The sequence below is a fragment of the Oncorhynchus gorbuscha genome, unplaced genomic scaffold (genome assembly GCF_021184085.1).
Source record: "Oncorhynchus gorbuscha isolate QuinsamMale2020 ecotype Even-year unplaced genomic scaffold, OgorEven_v1.0 Un_scaffold_2583, whole genome shotgun sequence".
NCBI lineage: Eukaryota > Metazoa > Chordata > Actinopteri > Salmoniformes > Salmonidae > Oncorhynchus > Oncorhynchus gorbuscha.
The window spans coordinates 4720-27500 of NW_025747054.1; the positions used below are offsets into that span (position 1 = coordinate 4720).

General features: G+C 42.5%; 1 protein-coding gene across 1 annotated transcript in view; it reads left to right on the forward strand.

The window, feature by feature from the left end:
• The first annotated feature begins 3375 nt into the window (after positions 1-3375).
• Positions 3376-22781, forward strand: part of LOC124026093 (T-box transcription factor TBX18-like) — a 35825-nt gene continuing 16419 nt past the window's right edge. Inside the window, exon 1 of the mRNA XM_046339265.1 lies at positions 3376-3451. The gene's annotated coding sequence lies outside the window, so the exon portion shown is untranslated. The remainder of the gene's footprint in view (positions 3452-22781) is intronic.

A 22781-nucleotide genomic window follows, 5' to 3' on the forward strand; every position in this document is an offset into this window, starting at 1 on the left:
TCTCTACTGATCTCTAATTGTATCTACTGGTCTCTAATGATCTGTAATCGTCTCTACTGTTCTCTACTGATCTGTAATGATATATTTTGGTCTCTACTGGTGGTTCTGTTTTTCCTTAATGATGTTTAATGTTTGAGGATAGCGGCGATACCTATACACTGGACACGGGTAATACACACAAAGACACACACACTAACAAACATGCGCATACCCACAAGCGCGCACACACACACACACACACACACACACACACACACACACACACACACACACACACACACACACACACACACACACACACACACACACACACACACACACACACACACACACACACACACACACACACACACACACACACACACACACACACACACACACACACACACACACACACACACACACACACACACTCAGACCATAACTTCCTGGCTAATTGCTGTATCAAACTCTTGTTGTGAAATAAAAACAACATCATCTATATAATAACACCAACAACATCATCTATATAATAACACCAACAACACCATCAACATCATCTATATAATAACACCAACAACATCATCTATATAATAACACCAACAACATCTATATAATAACACACCAACAACATCATCTATATAATAACACCAACAACATCATCTATATAATAACACCAACAACATCATCTACATAATAACACCAACAACATCATCTATATAATAACACCAACAACATCATCTATATAATAACACCAACAACACCATCTATATAATAACACCAACAACATCATCTATATAATAACACCAACAACATCATCTATATAATAACACCAACAACATCATCTATATAATAACACCAACAACATCATCTATATAATAACACCAACAACATCATCTATATAATAACACCAACAACATCATCTATAGAATAACACCAACAACATCATCTATAGAATAACACCAACAACATCATCTATATAATAACACCAACAACATCATCTATATAATAACACCAACAACGTCATGTATATAATAACACCAACAACACCAACAACATCATCTATACAATAACACCAACAACATCATCTATATAATAACACCAACAACATCATCTATACAATAACACCAACAACATCATCTATATAATAACACCAACAACACCATCTATATAATAACACCAACAACATCATCTATATAATAACACCAACAACATCATCTATATAATAACACCAACAACATCTATATAATAACACCAACAACATCATCTATATAATAACACCAACAACATCATCTATATAATAACACCAACAACATCATCTATAGAATAACACCAACAGCATCATCTATACAATAACACCAACAACATCATCTATATAATAACACCAACAACATCATCTATATAATAACACCAACAACATCATCTATATAATAACACCAACAACACCATCTATATAATAACACCAACAACATCATCTATATAATAACACCAACAACATCATCTATATAATAACACCAACAACATCTATATAATAACACCAACAACATCTATATAATAACACCAACATCATCATCTATATAATAACACCAACAACATCATCTATATAATAACACCAACAACATCATCTATAGAATAACACCAACAACATCATCTATACAATAACACCAAAACATCATCTATATAATAACACCAACAACATCATCTATACAATAACACCAACAACATCATCTATATAATAACACCAACAACATCATCTATATAATAACACCAACAACATCATCTATATAATAACACCAACAACACCATCTATATAATAACACCAACAACATCATCTATATAATAACACCAACAACACCATCTATATAATAACACCAACAACACCATCTATATAATAACACCAACAACATCATCTATATAATAACACCAACAACACCATCTATATAATAACACCAACAACATCATCTATATAATAACACCAACAACATCATGTATATAATAACACCAACAACACGAACAACATCATCTATATAATAACACCAACAACACCATCTATATAATAACACCAACAACATCATCTATATAATAAAACCAACAACACCATCTATATAATAACACCAACAACATCATCTATATAATAACACCAACAACACCATCTATATAATAACACCAACAACATCATCTATATAACAACACCATCTATATAATAACACCAACAACATCATCTATATAATAACACCAACAACACCAACAACATCATCTATATAATAACACCAACAACACCATCTATATAATAACACCAACAACATCATCTATACAATAACACCAACAACATAATCTATATAATAACACCAACAACATCATCTATATAATAACACCAACAACACCATCTATATAATAACACCAACAACATCATCTATATAATAACACCAACAACATCATCTATATAATAACACCAACAACACCATCTATATAATAACACCAACAACATCATCTATATAATAACACCAACAACACCATCTATATAATAACACCAACAACACCATCTATATAATAACACCAACAACATCATCTATATAATAACACCAACAACATCATGTATATAATAACACCAACAACACGAACAACATCATCTATATAATAACACCAACAACACCATCTATATAATAACACCAACAACATCATCTATATAATAACACCAACAACACCATCTATATAATAACACCAACAACATCATCTATATAATAACACCAACAACATCATCTATATAATAACACCAACAACACCATCTATATAATAACACCAACAACATCATCTATATAATAACACCAACAACACCATCTATATAATAACACCAACAACACCATCTATATAATAACACCAACAACACCATCTATATAATAACACCAACAACATCATCTATATAATAACACCATCAACATCATCTATATAATAACACCATCAACATCATCTATATAATAACACCAACAACATCATCTATATAATAACACCAACAACACCATCTATATAATAACACCAACAACGTCATGTATATAATAACACCAACAACACCAACAACATCATCTATATAATAACACCAACAACATCATCTATATAATAACACCAACAACATCATCTATATAATAACACCAACAACATCATCTACATAATAATTTGAGAAAATCTGCCGGTATGTTATGGTTATCAGTTTATTACATCAAATGGTCCTGCCGGTATGTTATGGTTATTGGTAATTTGAGACAATCTGCCGGTATGTTATGGTTATTGGTAATTTGAGACAATCTGCCGGTATGTTATGGTTATTGGTAATTTGTGACAATCTGCCGGTATGTTATGGTTATTGCTTTGCTGTTTTTAGATGTTATGGTTTATAGTTGTGTTGTGTCCAGATCACCAAGCTGAAGATTGACAGGAATCCATTTGCCAAAGGCTTCAGAGACTCCGGACGAAACCGGTGAGTTGCACTGGGCTGTGTGTGATTGTGTGTGTGTGTCATTCTATGTGTGTGTGATTGTATCTGTGTGTGATTGTATGTGTGTGATTGTGTATGTGTGTGGTTGTGTCTGTGTGTGATTGTATGTGTGTGATTGTATATGTGTGTGATTGTGTCTGTGTGTGATTATGTCTGTGTGATTGTATCTGTGTGTGATTGCATCTGTGTGTGATTGTGTCTGTGTGATTGTGTGTTATTGTGTGTGTGTGTGTGATTGTATCTGTGTGTGATTGTATCTGTGTGTGATTGTATATGTGTGTGATTGCGTCTGTGTGTGATTGTATCTGTGTGTGATTGTGTCTGTGTGATTGTATCTGTGTGTGATTGTATCTGTGTGTGATTGTATCTGTGTGTGATTGTATCTGTGTGTGATTGTATCTGTGTGTGATTGTATCTGTGTGTGATTGTGTCTGTGTGATTGTGTGTTATTGTGTGTGATTGTATCTGTGTGTGATTGTGTCTGTGTGTGATTGTGTCTGTGTGTGATTGTGTCTGTGTGTGATTGTATGTGTGTGTGATTGTGTCTGTGTGTGATTGTATGTGTGTGTGATTGTATGTGTGTGTGAGATTGTATCTGTGTGTGATTTTGTCTGTGTGTGATTGTTTGTCTGTGTGATTGTATCTGTGTGTGATTGCGTCTGTGTGTGATTGCATCTGTGTGTGATTGCGTCTGTGTGATTGTATCTGTGTGTGATTGTATCTGCGTGTGATTGTGTCTGTGTGTGATTGTATGTGTGTGATTGTATGTGTGTGTGATTGTATGTGTGTGTGATTGTATCTGTGTGTGATTGTGTCCGTGTGTGATTGTATGTGTGTGTGATTGTATGTGTGTGTGATTGTATGTGTGTGTGATTGTGTCTGTGCTTGATTGTATTTGTGTGTGATTGTATGTGTGTGTGATTGTGTGTGCGTGATTGTGTCTGTGTGTGATTGTGTGTGTGTGTGTGATTGTATGTGTGTGTGTGTGTGTGTGTGTGTGTGTGTGTGATTGTGTCTGTGTGTGATTGTGTCTGTGTGTGATTGTATGTGTGTGTGATTGTGTGTGTGTGTGTGTGTGATTGTATCTGTGTGTGATTGTATGTGTGTGTGATTGTGTCTGTGCTTGATTGCATGTGTGTGTGATTGTGTGTGTGTGATTGTGTCTGTGTGTGATTGTATGTGTGATTGTATGTGTGTGTGATTGTATGTGTGTGTGATTGTATGTGTGTGTGTGATTGTGTGTGTGTGTGTGATTGTATCTGTGTGTGATTGTATGTGTTTGTGATTGTGTTTGTTTGTGATTGTATGTGTGTGTGATTGTGTGTGTGTGTGTGTGTGTGATTGTATCTGTGTGTGATTGTATCTGTGTGTGATTGTATGTGTGTGTGATTGTGTTTGTTTGTGATTGTATCTGTGTGTCATTCTATGTGTGTGTGATTGTGTGTGTGTCATTCTATGTGTGTGTGATTGTATGTGTGTGTGATTGTATGTGTGTGTGATTGTGTGTGTGTGATTGTATTTGTGTGTGATTGTGGGTGTGGCTGTAGGTGTATATTTGTATTTATTATGGATCCCCATTAGTTCCTGCCAAGGCAGCAGCTACTCTTCCTGGGGTTTATTATGGATCCCCATTAGTTCCTGCCAAGGCAGCAGCTACTCTTCCTGGGGTTTATTATGGATCCCCATTAGTTCCTGCCAAGGCAGCAGCTACTCTTCCTGGGGTTTATTATGGATCCCCATTAGTTCCTGCCAAGGCAGCAGCTACTCTTCCTGGGGTTTATTATGGATCCCCCTCAGTTCCTGCCAAGGCAGCAGCTACTCTTCCTGGGGTTTATTATGGATCCCCATTATTTCCTGCCAAAGCAGCAGCTACTCTTCCATGGGTCTAGCAAATTTAAGGCAGTTATATACAATTAAAAGCATTACATGATATTTCACAACACATTGTGTGTGCCATCAAGCCGCTACTCTACAACACAATATCTATGTATACTGGTGTATATTATCTGTGCCTGCTTGTGTGTCTCCATATGTGTTATTTCATAGTTTTGATGTCTCCACTATTATTCTACATTGTTTTAACTTTAGACAATGCACTTGTACCCAAATCATATTTCCATAATTTCTATCCCTTGTACGATCAAAAGTGTGATCATTTAAGAAATATTTCAACAAACAATGATACAAAAACTAAATGTATTGATCAGATATAATTACCACATACAGTATATCATACTTGACTTTTTTAATGGCTTTGGTGCAGTTTATGGCCTTGGTGCAGTTTATGGCTTTGGTGCAGTTTATGGCCTTGGTGCAGTTTATGGCCTTGGTGCAGTTTATGGCTTTGGTGCAGTTTATGGCTTTGGTGCAGTTTATGGCCTTGGTGCAGTTTATGGCCTTGGTGCAGTTTATGGCCTTGGTGCAGTTTTCAACAGATCATCTAAACTGCTCTCATTTGATGATCACTTAAATGCCTGGTCAAACCTATAGATTTGACATGGAAACTGGTTTGTCTACTACAGATGTGGAAAACTATATAATGTATGTCTGTAAAGTAGAAACATTAAAAGATGATTTGTCCTACTATGATGATGACTGTTGTTACTTATTACTCCACAATAACAAGAATGGTCGCGTACCCAGTCTATGTTACAACAGTCGCGTACCCAGTCTATGTTACAACAGTCGCGTACCCAGTCTATGTTACAACAGTCGCGTACCCAGTCTATGTTACAACAGTCGCGTACCCAGTCTATGTTACAACAGTCGCGTACCCAGTCTATGTTACAACAGTCGCGTACCCAGTCTATGTTACAACAGTCGCGTACCCAGTCTATGTTACAACAGTCGCGTACCCAGTCTATGTTACAACAGTCGCGTACCCAGTCTATGTTACAACAGTCGCGTACCCAGTCTATGTTACAACAGTCGCGTACCCAGTCTATGTTACAACAGTCGCGTACCCAGTCTATGTTACAACAGTCGCGTACCCAGTCTATGTTACAACAGTCGCGTACCCAGTCTATGTTACAACAGTCGCGTACCCAGTCTATGTTACAACAGTCGCGTACCCAGTCTATGTTACAACAGTCGCGTACCCAGTCTACGTTACAACAGTCGCGTACCCAGGCTATGTTATAATACTTAATAATGCTCCTTCAGGGCAGTAATACAATATCACTATACAGGGCAGTAATATAATATCACTATGCAGGGCAGTAATATAATATCACTATGCAGGGCAGTAATATAATATCACTATGCAGGGCAGTAATATAATATCACTATGCAGGGCAGTAATATAATATCACTATGCAGGGCAGTAATATAATATCACTATGCAGGGCAGTAATATAATATCACTATACAGGGCAGTAATATAATATCACTATACAGGGCAGTAATATAATATCACTATACAGGGCAGTAATATAATATCACTATGCAGGGCAGTAATATAATATCACTATACAGGGCAGTAATATAATATCACTATGCAGGGCAGTAATATAATATCACTATACAGGGCAGTAATATAATATCACTATACAGGGCAGTAATATAATATCACTATGCAGGGCAGTAATATAATATCACTATGCAGGGCAGTAATATAATATCACTATGCAGGGCCGTAATATAATAGCACTATGCAGGGCAGTAATATAATATCACTATACAGGGCAGTAATATAATATCACTATGCAGGGCAGTAATATAATATCACTATGCAGGGCAGTAATATAATATCACTATACAGGGCAGTAATATAATATCACTATGCAGGGCAGTAATATAATATCACTCTGCAGGGCAGTAATATAATATCACTATACAGGGCAGTAATATAATATCACTATACAGGGCAGTAATATAATATCACTATGCAGGGCAGTAATATAATATCACTATGCAGGGCAGTAATATAATATCACTCTGCAGGGCAGTAATATAATATCACTCTGCAGGGCAGTAATATAATATCACTCTGCAGGGCAGTAATATAATATCACTATGCAGGGCAGTAATATAATATCACTATGCAGGGCAGTAATATAATATCACTATGCAGGGCAGTAATATAATATCACTCTGCAGGGCAGTAATATAATATCACTATGCAGGGCAGTAATATAATATCACTCTGCAGGGCAGTAATATAATATCACTATGCAGGGCAGTAATATAATATCACTATGCAGGGCAGTAATATAATATCACTATGCAGGGCAGTAATATAATATCACTATACAGGGCAGTAATATAATATCACTATGCAGGGCAGTAATATAATATCACTATACAGGGCAGTAATATAATATCACTATACAGGGCAGTAATATAATATCACTCTGCAGGGCAGTAATACAATATCACTATACAGGGCAGTAATATAATATCACTCTGCAGGGCAGTAATACAATATCACTCTGCAGGGCAGTAATACAATATCACTCTGCAGGGCAGTAATATATATATTCTCATGTGTGGTCATCCCTTTAAGGATGCCCATGTCAAATCAAATCAAATTTATTTACATAGCCCTTCGTACATCAGCTGATATCTCAAAGTGCTGTACAGAAACCCAGCCTAAATCCCCAAACAGCAATGCAGGTTTAGAAGCACGGTAGGTCATGGCTAGGAAACACTCCCTAGAAAGGCCAAAACCTAGGAAGAAACCAGGCTATGTGGGGTTGCCAGTCCTCTTCAAGGATCTCTCTGTACTTTGTACTTTGCTCCGTTCATCTTTCCCTTAATCCTGCCTAGTCTCTCAGTCCCTGCCGCTGAAAAACATCCCCACAGCATGATGCTGCCATCACCATGCTTCACCATAGGAATGGTGCCAGGTTTCCTCCTGACGCGACGCTTGGCATTCAGGCCAAATAGTTAAATCTTGGATCCATCCGACCATAGAATTTTATTTCTCATGGTCTGAGGGTCTTTAAGTGTCTTTTGGCAAACTCCAAGCAGATTTGTGAGTTGTGAGTAACTTGTGAGTTACAGGTCTGTGAGAGCCTGAAATCTTGCTTGTTTGTAGGTGACCAAGTACTTATTTTCCACCATAATTTGCAAATAAATTCTTAAAAAATCCTACAATCCTACAATGTGATCTTCTGGATTTTTTTTTTCATTTGGTCTGTCATAGTTGAAGTGTACCTATGATGAAAATTACAGGCCTTTCTCATCTTTTTAAGTGGGAGAAATTGCACAATTGATGGCTGACTAAATACTTTTTAGTATACTTAGTATACTTATACTTTAGTATACTTTAATACTTTTTTAATACTTCTTGCCTCTAGTGACTCCCCATCCCGCATGAGGCAGCGTAATCATCGACTGACAATAATTAGCATAACGCAACGGACATAAATATTCCTAGAATATATTCCTATTCATGAAAATCACAAGTGAAATATGTTGAGACACAGCTTTACCTTTTGTTAATCACCCCGTCGTCTCAGATTTTCAAAATATGCTTTACAGCCAAAGCTAGACAAGCATTTGTGTAAGTTTATCGATAGCCTAGCATAATATTTTGTCCAGCTAGCAGCAGGTAACTTGGTTCACGGAAATCAGAAAAGCAATCAAATTAAATCGTTTACCTTTGATGAGCTTCGGATGTTTTCACTCACGAGACTCCCAGTTAGATAGCAAATCCTCCTTTTTCCCCAAAATTTTGTTTTTATAGGCGAAATTGCTCCGTTTGTTCTTCACGTTTGGCTGAGAAATCGCCCGGAAATTGCAGTCACGAAAACGCCGAAAAATATTCAAAATTAGCTCCATAATATCCGGGACTGGTGGCTTCTTCGTAGGATCGAGAGAAACAATGGCTGCATTTGTCCTTTATGCACCAAACGCTCTGAGAGCTTCAGCTGACCACTGACCGTTGACATTCAGGCAAATTTTTCAAAATAAAAGCCTGAAACTATGTATTATGACACTAGACACATTAGGGAAGCCATAGAAAAAGTAATCTGGTTGATAGCCCATTCACTGCTCAATAGGGACGCATAGGAACGCAGAGTTTTCTAAATAAGAGTCCCTTCCTGTTGGATTTTTCTCAGGCTTTCGCATGCAACATCAGTTCTGTTATACTCACAGACAATATTTTTTACAGTTTTGGAAACTTTAGTGTTTTCTATCCTAAGCTGTCAATTATATGCATATTCTAGCATCTTGTCCTCACAAAATATCCCGTTTACTACGGGAACATTATTTTTCCAAAAATGAAAATACTGCCCCCTAGTCACAAAAGGTTAAGTGGGAGAACTTGCACAATTTGTGGCTGACTAAATACTTTTTTGCCCCACTGTATATATTTCACCTTTATTTAACCAGATAGGCTCGTTGAGAACAATTTCTCATTTACAACTGCGACCTGGCCAAGATAAAGCAAAGCAGTTCGACACAAACAACAACACAGAGTTACACATAAACAAACATACATTCAATAACACAATAGAAAAATCTATGTATAGTTTGTGCAAATGTAGAAGAGTAAGGAGGTAGGCAATAAATAGGCCATAGAGGCAAAATGATTTCAATTTTTACAGAGGAGTGGCTTCCATCTGGCCACTACCATAAAGTCCTGATTGGTGGAGGGCTGCAGAGATGGTTGTCCTTCTGGAAAGTTCTCCCATCTCCACAGAGGAACTCTGGAAGTCTGTCAGAGTGACCAACAGGGTACTTGGTCACCTCCCTGACCAAGGCCCTTTTCACCCAATTGCTCAGTTTGGTCGGACGGCCAGCTCTAGGAAGAGTCATGGTGGTTCCAACATCTTCCATTTAAGAATGATGGAGGCCATTGTGTTCTTGGGGAGACCTTCAATGGTTCAGACATTTTTTGCTACCCTTCCCCAGATCTGTGCTTTGACACAATCCTGTCTCGGAGCTCTATGGACAATTCCTTCGACCTCATGGCTTGGTTTTTGCTCTGAAATGCACTGTCAACTGTGGGACCTTATATAAACAGGTGTGTCCTTTTACAAATCATGTCCAATTAATTAAATTTACCATAGGTGGACTCCAATCAAGTTGTAGAAACATCTGAAGGATGATCAATGGAAACAGGATGTACCTGAGCTCCATTCACATCTCATAGCACAGGGTCTGAATTATTTTGTTGATTTTTGTTGAGCTATTTCTGTTTTTTATATTGAATACAATAAAAATAGAAAACTATTTTCACTTTGTCATTATCGGGTATTATCGGGTATTATCCCTTTGTCATTATCGGGTATTATCCCTTTGTCATTATCGGGTATTATCCCTTTGTCATTATCGGGTATTATCCCTTTGTCATTATCGGGTATTATCCCTTTGTCATTATCGGGTATTATCCCTTTGTCATTATCGGGTATTATCAGGTATTATCGGGTATTATCCCTTTGTCATTATCGGGTATTTTCCCTTTGTCATTATCGGGTATTATCGGGTATTATCCCTTTGTCATTATTGGGTATTATCCCTTTGTCATTATCGGGTATTATCCCTTTGTCATTATCAGGTATTATCCCTTTGTCATTATCGGGTATTATCCCTTTGTCATTATCAGGTATTATCGGGTATTATCGGGTATTATCCCTTTGTCATTATCGGGTATTATCCCTTTGTCATTATCAGGTATTATCCCTTTGTCATTATCAGGTATTATCCCTTTGTCATTATCAGGTATTATCGGGTATTATCGGGTATTATCCCTTTGTCATTATCGGGTATTATCCCTTTGTCATTATCGGGTATTATCCCTTTGTCATTATCGGGTATTATCCCTTTGTCATTATCAGGTATTATCGGGTATTATCCCTTTGTCATTATCGGGTATTATCCCTTTGTCATTATCGGGTATTATCACTTTGTCATTATCAGGTATTATCCCTTTGTCATTATCGGGTATTATCCCTTTGTCATTATCGGGTATTATCCCTTTGTCATTATCGGATATTATCCCTTTGTCATTATCGGATATTATCCCTTTGTCATTATCGGGTATTATTCCTTTGTCATTATCAGGTATTATCGGGTATTATCCCTTTGTCATTATCAGGTATTATCGGGTATTATCCCTTTGTCATTATCGGGTATTATCGGGTATTATCCCTTTGTCATTATCGGGTATTATCAGTTATTATCCCTTTGTCATTATCGGGTATTATCCCTTTGTCATTATCAGGCATTATCGGGTATTATCCCTTTGACATTATCGGGTATTATCCCTTTGTCATTATCGGGTATTATACCTTTGTCATTATCGGGTATTATCCCTTTGTCATTATCGGTATTATCCCTTTGTCAATATCAGGTATTATCCCTTTGTCATTATCGGGTATTATCCATTTGTCATTATCAGGTATTATCCGGTATTATCGGGTATTATCCCTTTGTCATTATCAGGTATTATCCCTTTGTCATTATTGGGTATTATCCCTTTGTCATTATCGGGTATTATCCATTTGTCATTATCAGGTATTATCCGGTATTATCGGGTATTATCCCTTTGTCATTATCAGGTATTATCCCTTTGTCATTATTGGGTATTATCAGGTATTATCCCTTTGTCATTATTGGGTATTATCCCTTTGTCATTATCGGGTATTATCCCTTTGTCATTATCGGGTATTATCCCTTTGTCATTATCGGGTATTATCGGGTATTTTCCCTTTGTCATTATCGGGTATTATCCCTTTGTCATCATTGGGTATTATCCCTTTGTCATTATCGGGTATTATCCCTTTGTCATTATCGGGTATTATCCCCTTGTCATTATTGGGTATTATCCCTTTGTCATTATCGGGTATTATCCCTTTGTCATTATCAGGTATTATCCCTTTGTCATTATCGGGTATTATCCCTTTGTCATTATCAGGTATTATCGGGTATTATCGGGTATTATCCCTTTGTCATTATCGGGTATTATCCCTTTGTCATTATCAGGTATTATCCCTTTGTCATTATCGGGTATTATCCCTTTGTCATTATCAGGTATTATCCCTTTGTCATTGTCGGGTATTATCCCTTTGTCATTATCGGGTATTATCCCTTTGTCATTATCAGGTATTATCAGGTATTATCGGGTATTATCCCTTTGTCATTATCGGTTATTATCCCTTTGTCATTATCGGGTATTATCCCTTTGTCATTATCAGGTATTATCGGGTATTATCGGGTATTATCGGGTATTATCCCTTTGTCATTATCGGGTATTATCCCTTTGTCATTATCAGGTATTATCCCTTTGTCATTATCAGGTATTATCCCTTTGTCATTATCAGGTATTATCGGGTATTATCGGGTATTATCCCTTTGTCATTATCGGGTATTATCCCTTTGTCATTATCGGGTATTATCCCTTTGTCATTATCAGGTATTATCGGGTATTATCCCTTTGTCATTATCGGGTATTATCCCTTTGTCTTTATCGGGTATTATCACTTTGTCATTATCAGGTATTATCCCTTTGTCATTATCGGGTATTATCCCTTTGTCATTATCGGGTATTATCCCTTTGTCATTATCGGATATTATCCCTTTGTCATTATCGGATATTATCCCTTTGTCATTATCGGGTATTATTCCTTTGTCATTATCAGGTATTATCGGGTATTATCCCTTTGTCATTATCAGGTATTATCGGGTATTATCCCTTTGTCATTATCGGGTATTATCGGGTATTATCCCTTTGTCATTATCGGGTATTATCAGTTATTATCCCTTTGTCATTATCGGGTATTATCCCTTTGTCATTATCGGGCATTATCGGGTATTATCCCTTTGACATTATCGGGTATTATCCCTTTGTCATTATCGGGTATTATACCTTTGTCATTATCGGGTATTATCCCTTTGTCATTATCGGTATTATCCCTTTGTCATTATCAGGTATTATCCCTTTGTCATTATCGGGTATTATCCATTTGTCATTATCAGGTATTATCCGGTATTATCGGGTATTATCCCTTTGTCATTATCAGGTATTATCCCTTTGTCATTATTGGGTATTATCAGGTATTATCCCTTTGTCATTATTGGGTATTATCCCTTTGTCATTATCGGGTATTATCCCTTTGTCATTATCGGGTATTATCCCTTTGTCATTATCGGGTATTATCGGGTATTTTCCCTTTGTCATTATCGGGTATTATCCCTTTGTCATCATTGGGTATTATCCCTTTGTCATTATCGGGTATTATCCCTTTGTCATTATCGAGTATTATCCCCTTGTCATTATTGGGTATTATCCCTTTGTCATTATCGGGTATTATCCCTTTGTCATTATCAGGTATTATCCCTTTGTCATTATCGGGTATTATCCCTTTGTCATTATCAGGTATTATCGGGTATTATCGGGTATTATCCCTTTGTCATTATCGGGTATTATCCCTTTGTCATTATCAGGTATTATCCCTTTGTCATTATCGGGTATTATCCCTTTGTCATTATCAGGTATTATCCCTTTGTCATTGTCGGGTATTATCCCTTTGTCATTATCGGGTATTATCCCTTTGTCATTATCAGGTATTATCAGGTATTATCGGGTATTATCCCTTTGTCATTATTGGGTATTATCCCTTTGTCATTATCGGGTATTATCACTTTGTCATTATCAGGTATTATCCCTTTGTCATTATCGGGTATTATCCCTTTGTCATTATCGGGTATTATCCCTTTGTCATTATCGGATATTATCCCTTTGTCATTATCGGGTATTATTCCTTTGTCATTATCAGGTATTATCCCTTTGTCATTATCGGGTATTATCGGGTATTATCCCTTTGTCATTATCGGGTATTATCGGTTATTATCCCTTTGTCATTATCGGGTATTATCCCTTTGTCATTATCAGGCATTATCGGGTATTATCCCTTTGTCATTATCGGGTATTATCCCTTTGTCATTATCGGGTATTATACCTTTGTCATTATCGGGTATTATCCCTTTGTCATTATCGGTATTATCCCTTTGTCATTATCAGGTATTATCCCTTTGTCATTATCGGGTATTATCCCTTTGTCATTATCAGGTATTATCTGGTATTATCGGGTATTATCCCTTTGTCATTATCAGGTATTATCCCTTTGTCATTATCGGGTATTATCAGGTATTATCCCTTTGTCATTATTGGGTATTATCCCTTTGTCATTATTGGGTATTATCCCTTTGTCATTATCAGGTATTATCCCTTTGTCATTATCGGGTATTATCGTATATTATCCCTTTGTCATTATCGGGTATTATCCCTTTGTCATTATCGGGTATTATCCCTTTGTCATTATCGGGTATTATCCCTTTGTCATTATCGGGTATTATCCCTTTGTCATTATCGGGTATTATCCCCTTGTCATTATCGGGTATTATCCCCTTGTCATTATCGGGTATTATCCCTTTGTCATTATCGGGTCTTATCCCTTTGTCATTATGGGGTATTATCCCTTTGTCATTATCGGGTATTATCCCTTTGTCATTATCAGGTATTATCGGGTATTATCCCTTTGTCATTATCGGGTATTATCCCTTTGTCATTATCGGGTATTATCCCTTTGTCATTATCGGGTATTATCCCTTTGTCATTATCGGATATTATCCCTTTGTCATTATCGGGTATTATCGGGTATTATCCCTTTGTCATTATCGGGTATTATCCCTTTGTCATTATCGGGTATTATCGGGTATTATCCCTTTGTCATTATCGGGTATTATCCCTTTGTCATTATCGGGTATTATCGGGTATTATTCCTTTGTCATTATCAGGTATTATCCCTTTGTCATTATCGGGTATTATCAGGTATTATCCCTTTGTCATTATCAGGTATTATCCCTTTGTCATTATCGGGTATTATCCCTTTGTCATTATCGGGTATTATCGGGTATTATCCCTTTGTCATTATCAGGTATTATCGGCTATTATCCCTTTGTCATTATCGGGTATTATCGGGTATTATCCCTTTGTCATTATCGGGTATTATCCCTTTGTCATTATCGGGTATTATCCCTTTGTCATTATCGGGCATGATCCCTTTGTCATTATCGGGTATTATCCCTTTGTCATTATCGGGTATTATCAGGTATTATCCCTTTGTCATTATCGGGCATTATCCCTTTGTCATTATCGGGCATTATCCCTTTGTCATTATCGGGTATTAGCATGTATTACCCCTTAGTCATTATCGGGCATTATCAATTTGTCATTATCAGGCATTATCCCTTTGTCGTTATCGGGCATTATCCCTTTGCCGTTATCGGGTATTATCTGGTCTTATCCCTTTGTCATTATCGGGTATTATCGGGTATTATCCCTTTGTCATTATTGGGCATTATCCCTTTGTCATTATCGGGTATTGTGGTGTAGATTGAAATTTAGGAAAAGACTGTAACATAACAAAATGTGGAAAAAGTCAAGGGGTCTGAATACTTTCCAAATCCGCTGTCTATGCAATTTAAGGAGCAGACACTTTTGTCAGTCCACACATTTTGGTATGTGATCCCAGTGGGAATCGAACCCATATCTCTGGTGTTGCTGGTTCCATTCTCTTATGAACTGAGCCACGTACAGGACCAGTAAAAGTACAATAAAATACTAGAAATGTGCCATTCAAATGAGTGTACGATTCTCCTTCAGGCCAAAAGGTGCATGAACAATGGGGATGTTTACTGTGATTTGGATGAGATCCTATGGACAAATGCTCAAGCCCCTGTTTGATGCAAACTAGAGCTAAACATTACGTTATTGTCATTTCTTTAAATTCTGATTACATTGTGGACAAATCTCTTCAATTATCACAGATAAAAAAAGATAGAAATTTGATGTTCAGTTAATTTTACTGGGAATTGTATTGTCTATTATTATTATTATATTATTATGTCTAATGTTACAACAGTGTAATGTACTGCATACTACACTCAAAGGGGAAGTTTGAACATTAATTTGAAATTTTTGTTGGCATAACCGATTGTTAAAAGACTAAATTGAGAAGATATCATTGTGTTGTGTTTTGGTGAATAAGTCAATGTTCTCATTATATTTCACAATAAACCAACAGTATATTTTGGATCAATGTTTGTATGGTGAAATATGTCTACAAACAAATGAATGCAGATTTGTAAAATATTTTTAACTCAATTTCCAATTTCGTGATAACCAACCGCTGCAACTCCCCAACCAGGGGAGGGGGGTAGCAACCGCTGCAACTCCCTAATCACTGCAACTCCCCAACCAGCTAGGGAGAGGAGGAGGTGGAGTCAGGGTGAGGAATGGTGGGGGGCGGTAGCAGAGTGAGGTATGGTGGGGGTTAAGGGTGAGGTATGGTGGGGGTAGCAGGGTGAGGAATGGTGGGGGGGGGTAGCAGGGTGAGGAATGGTGGGGGGTAGCAGAGTGAGGAATGGTGGGGGGTAGCAGAGTGAGGTATGGTGGGGGTAGCAGAGTGAGGTATGGTGGGGGGTAGCAGGGTGAGGTATGGTGGGGGGTAGCAGAGTGAGGTATGGTGGGGGTAGCAGGGTGAGGTATGGTGGGGGGTAGCAGGGTGAGGTATGGTGGGGGGGTAGCAGGGTGAGGTATCTTGGGGGGTAGCAGGGTGAGGTATCTTGGGGGTAGCAGGGTGAGGTATCTTGGGGGGTAGCAGGGTGAGGTATCTTGGGGGGGTAGCAGGGTGAGGTATGGTGGGGGGTAGCAGGGTTGGCTGGGCTCCCTGCCTGTGCCATTAAACCTCTACAACTCATCCAGAACGCCGCAGCCCGTCTGGTGTTCAATCTTCCCAAGTTCTCTCACGTCACCCCGCTCCTCCGCTCTCTCCACTGGCTTCCAGTTGAAGCTCGCATCCGCTACAAGACCATGGTGCTTGCCTACGGAGCTGTGAGGGGAACGGCACCTCAGTACCTCCAGGCTCTGATCAGGGCCTACACCCAAACAAGGGCACTGCGTTCATCCACCTCTGGCCTGCTCGCCTCCCTACCACTGAGGAAGTACAGTTCCCGCTCAGCCCAGTCAAAACTGTTCGCTGCTCTGGCCCCCCAATGGTGGAACAAACTCCCTCACGACGTCAGGACAGCGGAGTCAATCACCACCTTCCGGAGACACCTGAAACCCCACCTCTTTAAGGAATACCTAGGATAGGATAAGTAATCCTTCTCACCCCCCCTTTAAGATTTAGATGCACTATTGTAAAGTGACTGTTCCACTGGATGACATAAGGTGAATGCACCAATTTGTAAGTCGCTCTGGATAAGAGCGTCTGCTAAATGACTTAAATGTAAATGTAAATGTGAGGTATAGTGGGGGTAGCAGGGAGAGGTATGGTGGGGGTAGCAGGGTGAGGTATGGTGGGGGTAGCAGGGTGAGGTATGGTGGGGGTAGCAGGGTGAGGTATAGTGGGGGTAGCAGGGTGAGGTATGGTGGGGGTAGCAGGGTGAGGTATGGTGGGGGTAGCAGGGTGAGGTATGGTGGGGGTAGCATAGTGAGGTATGGTGGGGGTAGCAGGGTGAGGTATGGTGGGGGGTAGCAGAGTGAGGTATGGTGGGGGGTAGCAGGGTGAGGTATGGTGGGGGGTAGCAGGGTGAGATATAGTGGGGGTAGCAGGGTGAGGTATGGTGGGGGGTAGCAGGGTGAGGTATGGTGGGGGTAGCAGGGTGAGGTATAGTGGGGGTAGCAGGGTGAGGTATAGTGGGGGTAGCAGGGTGAGGTATGGTGGGGGGTAGCAGGGTGAGGTATGGTGGGGGTAGCAGGGTGAGGTATAGTGGGGGTAGCAGGGTGAGGTACGGTGGGGGTAGCAGGGTGAGGTATAGTGGGGGGTAGCAGGGTGAGGTACGGAGAGGGGTAGCAGGGTGAGGTATGGTGGGGGTGTACCAGGGTGAGTTATCTTGGGGGGTAGCAGGGTGAGGTATGGTGGGGGGGTACCAGGGTGAGTTATCTTGGGGGTAGCAGGGTGAGGTATCTTGGGGGGTAGCAGGGTGAGTTATCTTGGGGGGTAGCAGGGTGATGTATCTTGGGGGGTAGCAGGGTGAGGTATGGTGGGGGTAGCAGGGTGAGGTATGGTGGGGGTAGCAGGGTGAGGTATGGTGGGGGTAGCATAGTGAGGTATGGTGGGGGGTAGCAGGGTGAGGTATGGTGGGGGTAGCAGAGTGAGGTATGGTGGGGGTAGCAGGGTGAGGTATGGTGGGGGTAGCAGGGTGAGATATAGTGGGGGTAGCAGGGTGAGGTATGGTGGGGGTAGCAGGGTGAGGTATGGTGGGGGTAGCAGGGTGAGGTATAGTGGGGGTAGCAGGGTGAGGTATAGTGGGGGTAGCAGGGTGAGGTATGGTGGGGGGTAGCAGGGTGAGGTATGGTGGGGGTAGCAGGGTGAGGTATAGTGGGGGTAGCAGGGTGAGGTACGGTGGGGGTAGCAGGGTGAGGTATAGTGGGGGGTAGCAGGGTGAGGTACGGAGAGGGGGTAGCAGGGTGAGGTATGGTGGGGGTGTACCAGGGTGAGTTATCTTGGGGGGTAGCAGGGTGAGGTATGGTGGGGGGTACCAGGGTGAGTTATCTTGGGGGGTAGCAGGGTGAGGTATCTTGGGGGTAGCAGGGTGAGTTATCTTGGGGGGTAGCAGGGTGATGTATCTTGGGGGGTAGCAGGGTGAGGTATGGTGGGGGATAGCAGGGTGAGGTATCTTGGGGGATAGCAGGGTGAGTTATCTTGCGGGGGTAGCAGGGTGAGTTATCTTGGGGGGTAGCAGGGTGAGGTATGGTGGGGGTAGCAGGGTGAGTTATGATGGGGGGTAGCAGGGTGAGGTATCTTGGGGGTAGCAGGGTGAGATATGGTGGGGGTAGCAGGGTGAGTTATGGTGGGGGGTAGCAGGGTGAGGTATCTTGGGGGTAGCAGGGTGAGGTATCTTGTGGGGTAGCAGGGTGAGTTATCTTGGGGGGTAGCAGGGTGAGGTACGGTGGGGGTAGCAGGGTGTGGTATAGTGGGGTGGGTAGCAGGGTGTGGTATAGTGGGGGGTAGCAGGGTGAGGTATGGTGGGGGGTACCAGGGTGAGTTATCTGGGGGGGTAGCAGGCTGAGGTATCTTGGGGGGTAGCAGGGTGAGGTATGGTGGGGGGTAGCAGGGTGAGTTATCTTGGGGGGGTAGCAGGGTGAGTTATCTTGGGGGTAGCAGGGTGAGTTATCTTGGGGGGTAGCAGGGTGAGATATGGTGAGGGGTAGCAGGGTGTGGTATGGTGGGGGTAGCAGGGTGAGGTATGGTGGGGGTAGCAGGGTGAGTTATCTTGGGGGTACCAGGGTGAGTTATCTTGGGGGGTAGCAGGGTGAAGTAATGGTGGGGGGTACCAGGGTGAGTTATCATGGGGGTAGCAGGGTGAGGTATCTTGGGGGTAGCAGGGTGAGGTATGGTGGGGGTAGCAGGGTGAGGTATCTTGGGGGGTAGCAGGGTGAGTTATCTTGGGGGTAGCAGGGTGGGGTATGGTGAGGGGTAGCAGGGTGAGGTATGGTGGGGGTAGCATGGTGAGGTATGGTGGGGGGTAGCAGGGTGAGGTGTGGTGAGAGGTAGCAGGGTGAGGTATGGTGGGGGGTAGCAGGGTGAGGTATCTTGGAGGGGTAGCAGAGTGAGGTATCTTGGGGGGTAGCAGGGTGAGGTATCTTGGGGGGTAGCAGGGTGAGGTATCATGGGGGGTAGCAGGGTGAGTTATCTTGGGGGGTAGCAGGGTGAGGTATCTTGGGGGGTAGCAGGGTGAGGTATCTTGGGGGGGGTAGCAGGGTGAGTTATCTTGGGGGATAGCAGGGTGAGTTATCTTATGGGGGTAGCAGGGTGAGTTATCTTGGGGGGTAGCAGGGGTGAGGTATCTTGGGGGTAGCAGGGTGAGGTATGGTGGGGTAGCAGGGTGAGTTATCTTGGGGGTAGCAGGGTGAGGTATGGTGGGGGTAGCAGGGTGAGGTATCTTGGGGGTAGCAGGGTGAGGTATGGTGGGGTAGCAGGGTGAGTTATCTTGGGGGTAGCAGGGTGAGGTATGGTGGGGGGGTAGCAGGGTGAGGTATCTTGGGGGTAGCAGGGTGAGGTATCTTGGGGGGTAGCAGGGTAAGGTATGGTGGGGGGTACCAGGGTGAGTTATCTTGGGGGGTAGCAGGGTGAGTTATCTTGGGGGGTAGCAGGGTGAGGTATGGTGGGGGGGTATCAGGGTGAGTTATCTTGGGGGTAGCAGGGTGAGGTATGGTGGGGGGTAGCAGGGTGAGGTATGGTGGGGTAGCAGGGTGAGTTATCTTGGGGGTAGCAGGGTGAGGTATGGTGGGGGGTAGCAGGGTGAGGTATCTTGGGGGGGTAGCAGGGTGAGTTATCTTGGGGGGTAGCAGGGTGAGGTATGGTGGGGGTAGCAGAGTGAGTTATGGTGGGGGGTAGCAGGGTGAGGTATCTTGGGGGGTACCAGGGTGAGGTATGGTGAGGGGTAGCAGGGTGAGGTATGGTGGGGGTAGCATGGTGAGGTATGGTGGGGGTAGCAGGGTGAGGTGTGGTGAGAGGTAGCAGGGTGAGGTATGGTGGGGGGTAGCAGGGTGAGGTATCTTGGGGGGTAGCAGAGTGAGGTATCTTGGGGGGTAGCAGGGTGAGGTATCTTGGGGGTAGCAGGGTGAGGTATCATGGGGGGTAGCAGGGTGAGTTATCTTGGGGGGTAGCAGGGTGAGGTATCTTGGGGGGTAGCAGGGTGAGTTATCTTGGGGGGTAGCAGGGTGAGTTATCTTGGGAGGGTAGCAGGGTGAGTTATCTTGGGGGGTAGCAGGGTGAGGTATCTTGGGGGTAGCAGGGTGAGTTATCTTGGGGGTAGCAGGGTGAGGTATCTTGGGTGGGTAGCAGGGTGAGGTATGGTGGGGGGTAGCAGGGTGAGGTATCTTGGGGGGTACCAGGGTGAGTTATCTTGGGGGATAGCAGGGTGAGTTATCTTATGGGGGTAGCAGGGTGAGTTATCTTGGGGGGGGATAGCAGGGTGAGGTATCTTGGGGGTAGCAGGGTGAGGTATGGTGGGGTAGCAGGGTGAGTTATCTTGGGGGGTAGCAGGGTTAGTTATCTTGGGGGTAGCAGGGTGAGTTATCTTGGGGGTAGCAGGGTGAGGTATCTTGGGGGTAGCAGGGTGAGTTATCTTGGGGGTAGCAGGGTGAGTTATCTTGGGGGGTAGCAGGGTGAGTTATCTTGGGGGGGGGTAGCAGGGTGAGTTATCTTGGGGGTAGCAGGGTGAGGTATGGTGGGGTAGCAGGGTGAGTTATCTTGGGGGGTAGCAGGGTGAGGTATGGTGGGGGGTAGCAGGGTGAGGTATCTTGGGGGTAGCAGGGTGAGGTATCTTGGGGGTAGCAGGGTGAGGTATGGTGGGGGGTACCAGGGTGAGTTATCTTGGGGGTAGCAGGGTGAGTTATCTTGGGGGGTAGCAGGGTGAGGTATGGTGGGGGGTAGCAGGGTGAGTTATCTTGGGGGGTAGCAGGGTGAGGTATGGTGGGGGGTAGCAGGGTGAGGTGTTGTGGGGGTAGCAGGGTGAGGTATCTTGGGGGGTAGCAGGGTGAGGTATCTTGGGGGGTAGCAGGGTGAGTTATCTTGGGGGTAGCAGGGTGAGGTATGGTGGGGGTAGCAGAGTGAGTTATGGTGGGGGGTAGCAGGGTGAGGTATCTTGGGGGTACCAGGGTGAGGTATGGTGAGGGGTAGCAGGGTGAGGTATGGTGGGGGTAGCATGGTGAGGTATGGTGGGGGTAGCAGGGTGAGGTGTGGTGAGAGGTAGCAGGGTGAGGTATGGTGGGGGGTAGCAGGGTGAGGTATCTTGGGGGGGTAGCAGAGTGAGGTATCTTGGGGGGTAGCAGGGTGAGGTATCTTGGGGGTAGCAGGGTGAGGTATCATGGGGGGTAGCAGGGTGAGTTATCTTGGGGGTAGCAGGGTGAGGTATCTTGGGGGTAGCAGGGTGAGTTATCTTGGGGGGGTAGCAGGGTGAGTTATCTTGGGAGGGTAGCAGGGTGAGTTATCTTGGGGGGTAGCAGGGTGAGGTATCTTGGGGGGTAGCAGGGTGAGTTATCTTGGGGGTAGCAGGGTGAGGTATCTTGGGGGGTAGCAGGGTGAGGTATGGTGGGGGGTAGCAGGGTGAGGTATCTTGGGGGTACCAGGGTGAGTTATCTTGGGGGATAGCAGGGTGAGTTATCTTATGGGGGTAGCAGGGTGAGTTATCTTGGGGGGGTAGCAGGGTGAGGTATCTTGGGGGTAGCAGGGTGAGGTATGGTGGGGTAGCAGGGTGAGTTATCTTGGGGGGTAGCAGGGTTAGTTATCTTGGGGGGGGTAGCAGGGTGAGTTATCTTGGGGGTAGCAGGGTGAGGTATCTGGGGGGT